The sequence below is a fragment of the Apodemus sylvaticus genome, chromosome 7 (assembly GCF_947179515.1).
Source record: "Apodemus sylvaticus chromosome 7, mApoSyl1.1, whole genome shotgun sequence".
In the NCBI taxonomy this organism is placed as follows: Eukaryota; Metazoa; Chordata; class Mammalia; order Rodentia; family Muridae; genus Apodemus; species Apodemus sylvaticus.
Window position 1 is genome coordinate 78,997,425 of NC_067478.1, and position 13,815 is coordinate 79,011,239.

General features: G+C 45.4%; 1 long non-coding RNA gene and 1 other non-coding gene across 2 annotated transcripts in view; both read left to right on the top strand.

Annotated features, from left to right (window-relative positions):
• LOC127689105 (uncharacterized) overlaps positions 1-13,815 on the top strand; it is a 167,394-nt gene that overhangs the window by 17,173 nt on the left and 136,406 nt on the right. The window lies entirely within an intron of this gene.
• On the top strand, positions 12,076-12,219 carry LOC127690355 (small nucleolar RNA SNORA48). Its single transcript, XR_007979075.1, has one exon. It is a non-coding gene; the product is annotated as a small nucleolar RNA SNORA48 (small nucleolar RNA).

Here is a 13,815-nt window from a genome sequence, read left to right on the forward strand (position 1 = left end):
TAGTTGACTAAAACAACTTTGTGTTCAGTGGGATGCTGACTTTTCTGGCCTGAAAACCAACCATTGCTCATAGACATGTATCTGAAGATTTATCAGCAACTTGGGCAGCTGCTATAATCCTTCTGATTTTCTGACCCTCTGAAACACAAGGTATTTTTCCAGGATCTGAATTTGGGGATCTGTGTGTCAATTCTCATTCATTACTTAAAACTGAGTATGAGTTTTGTACTTGTTTTCACTGATCCATTACAAATGATGTTAGGTATAAACCTGATTACCCTGCTTTCTGAAGGTTTTTAAATAATTGGTAAAACTGTTGATAGACGTGACCAATGACAGAGCCCCAGAACAGATGGCCAGAGGAAAGTCTTTAATGGAATAATCAACATTTTTCTAAACAACACTCAAAATAACTAGGATTTGATCTGGCTGTATTATTATACTGCCTATATTTTTAATTTGATCACAAATGTATTATAGGAGTTATTGTCAATTGCTTACTATCATCCACAGACTTTCCAGAAGAAAATAGGATAATGTTGCTTAGACACTTTGAGGAGGTGGTGGCCTTGGCGATGGGACCACCTCTTTATTAGGATCCAGTACCTGTCTTCAGTGAGATACTCTGGACATCTACTGAGATTTGAGGTAGAATTTTTATTTCTGAAACTCTTTTGCTCTGTTGGTAGAAGGGCAGAATAACATCTCTCTGTTTTTATTACTGTTTTTTTTCCTGATAATTTAAGTAAACTATGGACCCCTTTTCTAACATTTTGCTTGTACTCTCAGGAACCCCAGGCCCCAAAATTCTTGATTAAGAACAGCAAAAAGAGAGCTGGATATATCTTAGCAGTTGAGAATGCTTGCAGGTTCTGCAGAGGACCCTGGTTTACTTCTGTTTCTAGAACCCACACCAGGCAGTGCAAAACAGCCACAATAGTTTTAGGAGATTCAATGCTACCTTCTGCACACACAGTGTACATAAATTCATGTGGGCACACATGCACAGCCACATAAATAAAAATAAATAAAAATCTTAAAAACAAAGAACATCTAAGATAATTATGGAAAGGGTAAGGCAGATGGTTTTAGTAAAGGAAGCACTTACTCTCCTAGGGACCTGAAGGTGTGCCCTGAATATTATTATTAATACAGAAATGGAAATCCCAGGAGTGAATCAGACCAAGTTTTATGGGTTCTTGCTTGGCTTCTTTGCCAAGCTCACTCTAGAGAGTGCAAGCAACAATAACCACCCTCACCCTGCTAAACCAACTTTGGTTTTGGCTGACTGTTGGCTTCAGAGGTGGCTCTATTCGACCCTGAATTGAAATTTAAAGCATGTTGCAGCATCTCATTAGTGATGCTATGGTCTTCTACTCCCCAGAGCTAGGTTATTTTGTTTCGTAGCAGATGGAATGTACCTTCTTGCCCTAAAGGGCGAACTTGAGATTTGACCATCTTCCTGTTTGAGTCAATGGTGTATTAGTGATTATGATAAAGCAGAGAGAGACAAGAGTAGGCTCAGCCTTTCCCCTCTGCTGTGGCCATGAACATTCATAAAATAGCCCATGGGTTCACAGATATAGGAGACATATAGATTATGGCGGTCAGTGGATTCCAAAACCACCTGATCCAAGCTGATGTCAGAGGGGTGAGAAGGAAATCTCAGGGTATATGGGCATTTGTGTGTGTGTGTGTGTGTGTGTGTGTGTGAGAGAGAGAGAGAGAGAGAGAGAGAGAGAGAGAGAGAGAGAGAGAGAGAGACAGAGAGGGAGAGAGGGAGAGGGAGAGGGTTAATTTTCATTGTAAACCTGATTGGAGTATGGAACACCTCTGTTTTTGTCTCTGCTGGCATTTTCAAAAAGGAATATGTCACTAGGGCTCTAAACTAAGGAATGGATTAAGTCCTTGATGGGTTTATACTGTGGTGACATTATCCAAAGATGGTGAAAGGCAGGAGGTGAAGTGGAAGTGGAGGGAACAGATTCCTGGAGGAAAGGGGGAGAGGGAAGGGGATGGCCTTGACCTTGAAGGCTCTATCTTTCCTGGTTACTTCCTGTATTACACATTTTCTCTTTTTCCTGTTAAAGAATTCCCTTCTCTCCATCATGTGCTCTGGCCATTAAAATGTCTTTCCCAAAAGACCATGGACTAAACTTTTAGAAACCACAAGTTAAAATAAAACTTCCTCTCCTTTAAGTTGTCTCTGTCGTGTATTTGGTCACAGCTAAAGTAATATATTGTTTCATAGTTCTACCAGAGCAAGACAGAGCATAATTTCTGATAGCCACCAGCCTGTCGCTGAACAAAATCTGCGAATATGTGCTTGCAGTCTCTGTGGCAGCCTGAGAGCTAGGTGCTTGCTGACGGCCCCATTTGTAACACAATCTTTGAGCTGCATCCATAGCTGTGAGCTTCAGTTCTTCTGAGGCAGTTAAATATTTACATATACCCATGCCCACACATATCTCTTTTCTGTCCATCAGGACCTAGCCTGCAGCTTCTTCTGCCTGGAAGGGCTGAGCTATTTTGGAACTGAACCAATTACCAATTAAGAGCAGCAAGGCCCTTAGGCTGATGGGAGACTCAGCAACCACAGATCCTTATAATATACAATGGTAGAGTAAAACTGACATGTGTGAGAAAGGTTTGAGCTCTTGATTGGGACAAAGCAGTTTCCATGTCTCACATGTAAGTACCCATACGGTATGCCTATCCACCAGAAGGCATTTGAATGACTGTTATCAGTTATTGTAATTGAAAAGTGAGGTGAACCTAGTACTACTTCATACATGATGTTAACTGCTTACTATGCTGGAGCGTACAGTCCTGTTTAGTATTAGAACAACATACATACATACATACATACATACATACATACATACATACATAGTAGTAGTCCATCCATAAAACCTAACATCTCTATCAAACACATACTTCATCTTGTTCAATCTAAACAATAACTCCTTGAGATTGGTATAGTTCTTGGCTCTATTTCATAGATGAAGAAATGAGGCTCAGAAAAGATAAATGATTTGCCTAAGGTTCTATGTCCAGTAAGTGAGGGAGCCTGAGATTGAATCTCAGGCAGTCAGGGGAGGCAAGCATGAAGCTCACATCTTAATCAGTAGCTCAATTTACACATTTTAACATAAGGGATTTTTTTTTAAAGTCACAATTGCTAGTCTAGAGGTTTTACATGGCAGACAGCCGTAGAGAAATAGAGCATTCTGGTATTGAAATTAGCAGAGCTTTACTGGAAGAAAGTCTATGGATGATCAGCTGTGGGAAGGGAGAAGAAGGTCCAGGAGAGCAAAGGTGTGGCTCAGGATCCAGGAAGTACTGCTTAAAGGGTAGGCCTAAAAGGAGAGGAACTTGTACTAGATGGTTTTGTGTCAACCTGACAAAGAAGTAGGAGCCTCAGTTGAGGAAATGCCTCTATAAGATCCGACTGGAAGGCACTTTCTCAATTAGTGATTAATGTATGTGGGGGGCGGGGAGCAGCCCACTGTAGGCGGTTCCATCCCTAGGCTGGTAATCCTGGGTTTTGTAAGAAAGCAGGCCTAGCAAGACATGGGAAACCAAGCCAGTAAGCAGCACCCCTCCATGGTCTTTGTATCAGCTCCTGCCTCCAGGTTCCTTCCCTGCTTGAGTTTTTGTCCTGGCTTCCTTTGATAATAAACAGTGATATGGAAGTGTAAGCCAAATCAACCCTTTCTTCTCCAACTTGCCTTTTGGTCACAGAGTTTCATCATAGCCATAGAAACCCTAATGAAGAGATCTGTTTGTTGTCCTCAAGGGAGGTCTATAGCTGAGGCATCTGCTTTGCATTGATGAGGTTGTGTTCTACCATGTGTGAAATGCCAAACTCTCTTTTTCTCCATAAGATATTCAGTAGAATCTATAAAACAACAAAAATGCATATGCTATTGGGGCAATGAAGGACTTAAGGAAAAGTGAAAAAGCTGAGGTTATGGCCAGGGGTTGCACAACTAAAATCATGTTCACAGTATGAGAGCAGACTGCACTGAACAGGCCTGCATGTCTTTGTAGGAAGCGATGCATTCTGGGCCTGACTCAGTCAGAGCCTTTGTGAATGCAAAAGGATTCCTTCTTGGAGGTAGTTCTGGTCCAGGGATCAGGGTCTTGGGACTGGACCCTTGTTGCTGATTATATTTGGACAGGTACAAACTTCATTAAAGACTCCAGGGTTCCAGTAATTTCTTTCCTAGCCTGTGGTAGAAAAGCTCATCCTGCCTGAACAGATTGGAAAGCTCTTACATTTAAGCAACGTCCTAGAAGAAGAGTAGATTTTTTTTTATCAGACACATGGCAGAGACAATTTATTCCTGTCCTTAGAATACTTAGGTATGAAACTTGGGATCCCCCAATAGTTGTCCATGTGATGGGCTGCAAACATGAACTTCCCATGGGCACTCTCGTAGGAGCCCTTCAGTCATCCCAAATAAATCCAGAATCAAGGCAGCTTCCAAATGCCAGGCAGCCAGTTTCAAGTTGAGTCTTCTCGTTTTCTTTCCAGCCTCTCTGGAGCTTCTCTTGTGCATATAAGGCCACAGAACTCACAGGTGAATAACAGATAGCATATTTCTAACTGGATAAAGAGGGAGTGGGTGGAGCTTGGGGATTCTTATGGAAAAGTAGGGGGAAGGATTGCAGGTTTTAAAAGGGATAGGAACTCCACAGGAAGACCAATAGAGTCAACTAACTTGGACCCTTGGGGCTCTCAGACTCTGAACCACCAACCAAAGAACACACATGGAGTGGACCTAGGCCTCCCTGCTCATATGTAGCAGACATGCAGCTTGGCATTCATGTAGTTCCTGAACAACTGGAGTAGGGGCTGTTCCAAAAGTTGTTGCCTTCAATATTTACCTAAATATTATCTTAGAGAATGCTGTGAAAGATGGAAGGCCCTTATAGCACTGTAAAAACTCATCTTCTTCAGCCAGAGGGCAGAAACTGCTGGAAATCAGGATAAATTTCAACTATGAGGATAGCAGAAGACAGGAGCCTAGCATGGCTGTCCTCTGAAAGGCCCTACCAGCATCTGACTGAGATAGATGCAGATACTTACAGCCAACCATTGGACTGAGGTCGGGGACACCAATGGAAGAGTTAGGGGAAGGACTCTTGAAGGAGCTGAAGGGGATGGCAACACCATAGGAAGACCAATGGTATCAGCTAACCAGAATTCCTGGGAGCTACCAGAGACCAAGCCACCAACCAAAAAGCATACATGGCCCCAGGCACATATGTATCATATGACTTGTCTGGCCTTAGTGGGAGAGGATGTGCCTAATCCTGTAGAGACTTGAAACTCCGGGGAAGAGGTATACAGGGGGTTGAGGTGGGGGTGAGTAGGTGGGGGGCATCTCTGAGAGACAAAGGGAAGGGGTAATGGGGTGAAGAACTCTTAGAGGGGGGACTGGGAAGGAGGGCAACATTTGGAATGCAAATAAATAAAACAATTTAAAAAAAAGGGATGGGGACATCTGTTTGAAGAGGATTCTGGGAAGGATGCTTGACTGAAGTAAAAGGACTCATGAAGAGGAGAAGGCAAGGCTCTGCCACAAAGTTCATGGGGAGAGTCTATTCCTCAGCATCTGGTCTTACATCAGTTGGTACATTTATTGGAAGACCCTGCTCCCAGATAGACACTCACAGAGCAGGACACAGGAAGGACAGGTAAGCTCAGATGAAATGACAGGTTTAGCAAGGGGATCTTGATCTCCCTCATGATCTGGATCAGTAAAGGCCCACAACAGAAGGCAATAAATGTCCATCCCTTGTTTCAAACACTGTGTGTTATTTATGATGCTCTTAAGCATCTGGGTACACAGATATATAATTGGTTTTTCCCCCTTACTTCTAATGTCTTTCTTGGGTGTGGCCTGAAACACGTGGTATATCCATCATCACCTTGCCCATCTTAGCCATGTCAGGACTCAGGCTTCAGAAGTCATAACTGTAGGCAATAGGCTAGCAGCTCTGTTTTCTTTCTGGGACGCTACAGGTCTGGAACAGGAGAGTTCCCCATGTGAGCCTGTAGGTCAATGGGTAGGGACAATCAGGCCGGACTAGGTAGGATTTACTCCAGCCAACTCAGCAGAAACAACAGTGATATTTGGGGATTGACAGCTGTGCACTAGCTCTAGACTGGTAGGGAAATGCAGTCTACCATGGAGCTAAAACATATATCATCTCTTCCAGAGTAAGAAGAAGCAGTTGGACCTCCTATCTATTAATCACATCTGCCATTAATCAGGGTAACTCACCATAATTGTGATTACAGTTGGGAATCAATTAATGTTCACCTTAAAATAACATGTAGAGAGGAAAGCAATTAATGTAATAGAGTTAGAGCATCAGAACGACACAAATGTTATTGACAATTATGAATCATGGCTTGCAGGGCAATGTCCACAGCTTTCACAGAGAGGTTGACAGTGAAAGGGAAGACGGGAACCAGTAGGAACCAAGGACCGCGCCTCTCACCACCATCCATGGACAAGCAGCGTGCCTGGGGCTTCCTGGCTTCCTGCTTTCCACCTCATGTCTTAGCTGTAACCACTCAACCTCCAAGATCAGACAGAAACGGGCTGAAGAATGACTGGGGTTTCCTGTTCCTTACCACTAAAGACCTAGTTTAATATTATTATTCTCAAACTAGGATCTGTATGGCTGTTTGTTTGATGTGTGTCATTTGGAAGAGATTTATGACACTAAATAGGTTTGACCTAAGCTGAACACAAATCAGCATTTTAAACTCATTCTGATCTCTGTGTGTGCATACAATGTGTGTGTTTGTATGTATGTGTGTTATATGCAATTGTATATATGTATAGAGTGTGTGAGTTGTATGTATGTGGTGTGTGCACATGAATGAGTATGTGAGTTTGCCTCATTCTCTTGAGACAGCATCTCTCGGCCTCTCACTGAACCAGAAGCCTGTCATTTTGATGTGGCTGATTGACCAGCAAATTCCTGGTTTTGCCTGTTTCTTCCTGACCACTCCAATGCTTAGGTTACAAGCACATGTAGCTGCCTGGCTCTTTTACATGGGTGCTGGGGACTTGAACTCAGATCCTCATGCTTGCACAACAAACACTGCTGCCCACCAAGATACCTTCCTAGCTCACCTTTTTTTTTTAAAGGTAATTTTGTAGTGTGTCTCAGAACGGCCTCAAACTCTCATAATCTTGCCTTAGTCTTCTGAGTGCTTGGGTTCTAAGTGTGTGCTAGCAACATGTCCAACCATATTGTGGTTTTCAAGGGAGCACTTCTGCCTGTTTATACATCCTCTACCCTTTAAGAAGAAGATGAGATCAAAGCCATTGTGAACATTTTTTAGCTGTGGAAAGCCAGTATTAGTGTGTGAAGGACCTGCTAAGGTCACATGGTGACATAAAGGCAGGAAGAGACTCAATTCATTGCCTGTCCCCTAGGTTTACCCATAACAACCTTGATGACACAACTCACCCTGTGGTTGTTCAAGTTCTCATTCAAGTGAGATAGTCTCACTTTCTGTAGGAAGTGCTCCTTGTGAGGTGCCCTGAGTAAAAGATCCCTCTGTTCAGCCCCTCAGACCTGGAGCTTTTTCCAAAACTTAACCATATACAACTTCATCTAGAAGTGCTCAGAAGGGTAATTAAACAGAGCCTTCATCTTCCAGATGATAGGACTGAGATGGGGTGGGGGGGGGAGGAGCAGAGAGTAATCACCTCCACATCTAGCTTTAGATGGAAACTGCACACTTGTAGTGTTGTTTATTTGGCGTATTTCTTAAACTGTTTCTCTGAATATGTCTGTACATTCTGAACAGATATTGCAAGTGATCTTGAATTCTGCTACAACTAAAGTTCCAGGGTTCACTCCCAGCCACTTTTATTCCATCAACAGGGGACTCTTTGCATCTAAATAGCGCCTGGAGACTGAAACCTAGGACTTCTTGAATAGAACGATACACAGTTCATTTGAAAATGGCTACAAGGACTCTGCTCTTTTCCCTCGGACTAAAGGCTTCTTCCAGTCACTCTGGTCTTGCCCAAGGTCCATAACGATCCCGTTTACTAGCCTCAGTGGGAAACTGAGTTGGTAAGCAAGACTGTTGCCCACTGTAAATGGGTAACGGTGATTTTGGTTCAGTTACCAAATAACTCCCATTGATGTTTCTTTCTCTCTCTCTCTTCTTTCAAATGTAATCGATGTCAAGGCATAGGCATAGTGCAGGGCAGTATCCAAGAGTGACTGATCCTTAATCCTAACCAGTGGGCTATCCTAAGATCTGCGGGAGCCCAATTATGTATGGCTTCTCTTTAAAATCGACGCACACTTGTCCATTAGGAGTTAGGGAGGCAAAGTCCTCCAAATCCACTAGATGGCAGTAGTCTGTTAATCATGTAGGAAGGAGTTGCCTAGAGAAGCAATTCCCCGCAGAGCGGCTACGCTCCAGGATTTATAATCAAGTCCAGAATGTCTAAATATAAAGATACTTTCTCCCTTCCTGCATTCCCCAAAGATTACTTTCACTCTTTCTAATTATTATTTAAAAATAACAGCTACTCTGGGCTAGACTATGCACGACTATGGCAGAAAAGAAACAGCGGCATCCAAGCCCGAAGCAGTGACTGGAGAATTCGGAGTCAGCATAGGTCCAGCTCAATTCAGCTGCCGCCTCCTCCTACAAGCAAAAGATTTCTTCCGAGCCTTTTCTAGCCACCGCTCTGCAGGCTTCTAGGCCTCCAAATCAGGGACCTCATCCAGACCATGAGCCCCAAACCACAATTTACCACATAACTACGCTGAGCTCTGAACCAAACCCTAATATTAATTTATGGGACCACAAAGCCATTACAAAGTTGCGTTCTATTTTCCTTATAGAAAGAAAGGGAAGAGGGCAGGGGGAGGGGAGGAAACGAAGTCACACTGAGATTGGAACTGAAATCAAATCTACGTATTTCCTAGCTAGCGTTGTGGAACAGGGGCTTCAGGAAGTTCTCAGAATCCGACCTGAACAGAATGAATGTGTATTCCACAACCCTGCTCCCCTGTTTTGAGCCATGGTTCTCTGAAACAACCTTGGGTTCTCCTGAAGCTGCTTTCAGCACTGTCCTGGCCTCCAATACTGGACTCTCACCGTAGGGTTGTGTGGAATTGCCCCCGGAACAGCCTTCTACACAGAGACACCCCAACTCTTTTATGAACATTCCTTATTAGGCCATTTTCTTGCTGGTCTTTGTATTTTCTTTAGCAGCCAGAGAGTCTGGTGGTTGGATCTGAGATTTATGTAGGACACTTGGCTAAAATATAAACAGTGGTTTAGAGAAGGGGAATCTGCTTCCTGTCAAAAGTAAGACTAGGCTGGAGGGCCTCCTGGAAAGCTGAATTGGATGCTTATCCACAGAACAGCATTACTGTCACTAAGAATTCAGGCCCAGGCTAGCTAGCTGGGGCCTGGCTGCAGAGTGTGGTCAGGTCAGGTTCATACCTTGTCTCAGACCCACCCTTACCTGGGTCAGCAGGGAGGGAGCCCAGCACTCCATTCATAATCATTTGTGGCCAACAGTGCTTGGCTTTCTGCAAGCCAATCACATATTTTTTGGTGTCCACTTCATTTAATCTATTAATTGAATAACCCCCTGAGGGCCTTGAGCAGTGCAACCAGGTTTTATAAGGTTTGGAGTACATGCAACTCTGGGGGAAGAGGGACTATAAGAGAGTGAAGTCAAGATTCCAAGGATAGTATTAGACGACAAAGAAAATATTGATTTAGAATGGCACAGACTGAATTACACTCTTACAAAATGGCTCCTCCAGTCAGGGAAACTGGATCTCTTCCGAGTGAAGGGCTTGGGAGGCACACTCCTCTAAGCTTCCAGATAAATCGTTCTTCAGAGGGCCTGGGTGACTCTGAAGAGGCTCACATCCCTTGTCCAGGGGCAGACTTAATATGGGATCCAACTCAATTTTGAAATCAAAACTTTTCCAAACATTTGACTCTCGAGGTGGTATATACATTTGCCCTCCCAGCACCCAGCACGGTGGCTGTGTAGGAGGAGTTGTGAGTTCCAGGGCAGCCTGCGCTACAAAGCAAGCCTCTGGGTCAACAATCAAGGGCTCTAAACATTTATCAACTCTTGAGTTGGTGTGTTTTCATTTTAGTGTAGCATCCCCCTCTGCTGCCAGACTGCTCTGGGGCACTAGGGTTACACCTTGAAACAGTGCAGTTACTGTTGGTTTGAGTTGAAAAAAAGGAGTCCTTTCCATAGTCCCAAGACCAAGAAGAAGCAAGGTGAAGGGGGTGGGGGTGCTAATTCCCCTGGAGAGAATCCACCTACTTTATCCCAACTCTCACTGACAGGATGCAAGCGCCATTCTTGTTTGTCTGGGGTGGGGGCTGGCGTCACTCTCTGTAGCCTAGCCTGGCTTTGATGCTGAAGCAATTCTAGTTGCTGGGATTACTGCATTTGCCTGTTGCCCTGAACCCTTGAGGGGTTTGATCTTCAGCAAGAAGATAGATTCCTGGGGGAGAGACTCCATGAGAGGATGATGGGTCTTTCTGAGGCAGTGAGCACTCTGGGTCAGTTCAGGACAGGTCCTGGGGCCTCTGAATGTCCACGTTCAGTTCCATATGGCAGTTTGCCCCTGGAGGCCTTTCCCCTTTCACCTCTGATTGCCCTCTCTCTTACCATCCTCCTCTCCCTCCTCCCTCCTGTTCCCCTTTGAGCAAGGCCCTATTATTAGTCATTTGTGTCTTAGGGTGAATTTGAGTTATTTAGTTTCCTCCTGCAGGGATGGCAGCAATTCCCCATTAAAGGAACAAAGCTCTAAACTTCAAAGGAATAGGAAGTTGGGAACTGATGAGGGAGAGTTGGAGGGCAGGGATGGAGGGACTGGCTACAATTTGGAAATGGTAGCACAGAGGCAGACACTCCAATGTTTGTAGGGGAAGGAAAATAGACATTTAAAATGAATCATTGCCTGGCATTGATCATACACCATATCTTCGGGTAGATGATTTCAGAAATATTGTTTGTTCACAGGAATTCTGTAAAGTGGGTATGCAGCTCTTAATAGATGATGTAGCCCAGGAAAGGGACAGGTACAGAGAGACACAAATGCAAGGAAACCCATGTCGGAAAAACTGCCTAGCAGTATTTGGACCATGGCTGTGCCTTCTCACGAGCACATTCTATAGGTCTGCTGAGCGTTCGCTATTAGGCCCATTTTTTTTTTTCAATAGGAAACCTGATACTCAGAGTTGTGAGGTGACTTACCCAAAGTCCCTGTCACATGCAGTGGCAGGTAACTTGCAAGTTCTATACTAAGGAGTCACTGATTTCTGGGGGAGTTCACCCTATCTGTTTAAACACACAGCAGGGGCAAGGAGAGAGGGACCATAGGTTAACTCGATTAGGAAGGGAGCAAGCAGGTGGCAGGATCACCCTCCTGGAATCCCAGACTCATCTCTCTCCCTCCTGTGTGCTGCATCCTTGCTCTCTGCTGATCCAAGAAGGCCTAAAACATGAAGGGTCCCCAGGCAAAGCACACGGATGATCTCTGACAGGAGGGTTGTCATTGTCAGAACAATGTCAGCTATCACCTGACAATTTCCCTATTGACATTCAGGGATGTTAAGTCATCCTCCTATCCAGAGCATGTCGGGGGCTAAACTGAGACTTAGTGGATACTCATAATGCGTAGCTGATTGGGGGTGACAAGGTTTCAGCCCAGAGGTGATGTGATCATAGTTCACCTTCTCTACATTTGTTCCACCTTATGTTCTACTTGCTCTGTATTTCATTTGTATGCCTTGCAGATGACTAATTTATTATTTATAGCCAGCATGCCTTCTGAGGTCTTCCTACAACTCACAAACCACTTCCTTACTCATTACCTACATTTCACAAGTCTCATCTCCTGCGTTTTGCTCATAAGTGACTTGCTTTCTCTCTTTGCTGCTTTAGTTACCTATCTACTGCTGGGTAAGACAATGGATGAAAACTTCGAAGCTTAAAATAGCAATTCACCACCCCCCTCACGCCTCACCTTCCTCGCCCCAGCAATGGGCAAAGAGACGCCATGTTGGTGGTGGTGTTCTAATGTCAGTCAGGGGCAGAGCAGGTGGCAGTCCTTTGTCCATCCTAGCCTGATGCCGGGTTTGGTAGCCAAAGCTGGTTTAATGCCTAGGACTCAGGAAAATCAAATCAATTCAAATCAAGTTCAGGGAGTGCAGCACAGGAGGAGGAAGACAGACATTCCGACTGCCCTCCAGTGCAGCACAGGCCCATAGACAGCCACTTGCAGCCATGTCCTGTAGTGGGGATGGAGGATGTTACCCAGGGGCCTGCCAGCCCCATGGCCACCTTGCAGCAGGAGCCACCACAATGTGCAAGTATATGATGGTCGGACAGGAGAGAAAGAGAAGAGGAGCAGCTTGAGCATTATGAAGAGAGATGGAGCTGGAGACTCAGAGTGGAGAGGAGTAGCCTGTTGAGAGTGGGTCAGCCCTGTCATCTGGGGCCAAGGTGAGGTCACGGCCCAAGTTGCAGCTGATAGCCATGTCTGGGTCCATGGCTATGCAGTGGCAGGGTTGGTGTCAATGTCGGTGGCTCATATTGACACTAGACAACACTGGAATGTTCCTGGTGGGGTAGCCTTTGGGGACCACTCAGATGTCCAGGGACTGTTCAGAACTGGTCCCACTTCTCGCTTGCTGCAACCTCTCTGGCTCTGGAGAGCTGGCCCCATCTCTTACCAGTAGTACCACTCTAGAGAGTAGGCCCTGCATCTCAAACAGGCAGCACACTGGAGCTGTCTCTGGTGGCAGTGGTGTGGGTGTGCCCAACCGAGGGCTTAAATGTGGGAGAGCTGGCCCTGCCACTGGTCTGTTGTGAGGTGGGTGCTACGTGATGTCTTTTCCTACTCCTCTATACTTTTGGTAGTTAAGGGAGAGCTGGGCCCTAGGACATGTATGTGTGTGGGAGAGCTAGCCCTGCCCCCTCACTGGCTGCTGCACTTGGGAGAATGAGGCCCTGCATCTTGCCTGTGCAACACACTGGAGCTGGCTCTGATAGCAGAGGCATGGATGAACCATCCCTGAGAGGGTGGGCGAGTGGGAGAGCAGGCCTAGCCCCTCAGAGGCTGCAGCACTTGGGGGAGTGGGCCCTGAATCTTGACTGAGCAGAACAGTGGAGCTGGCTCTGGAGGCAGGGGTGCCTGTGAGCCAGCGCCCAGGGCATGAGAGCAGGAGAGCCAATGGTAGCGCTGTGGCCTAGGCAGAGCACAGCTGGAGAATTAGCCCTGGAGGTGCAGGTGAGGAAGAGGCAGCGTGATGAGGGTCAGCTCAACTACCACCCCAGGCACTGAGTTGGTCCGCCCCCAAGGCTATGTCATTTACAAATGGTTGGGACAAAAGGTCCAGTCCGGCTGGAGTTAGAGTCAAAGGACCGACATGAGGAGATGAGCAGGACTGGGTACATGATGTGAAACTTACAAAGAATAAAAAGTTTAAAAACCCCAAAGCTGCAGGATCTCCATGACGCAGGGCAACAACAGGATAACCGGGAGGAAGCCTTGTGAGGATCCAGTATTGATGGGGTCACAGAAGCCAGAGATATTGAACCAGACCCATGACTTATTGCAATGAACATTTGCAAATGAAGACGTGTGACAGAGGGATAGACTGTGGGACACCCTGTGACACACCACAGCTTCCAGGATGAGTTGTTTTCTACACTTTGGTTGTTGTTTATTTGTGTGTGTTTTATTTTGGGGAAGAGGAGATTACAGGGT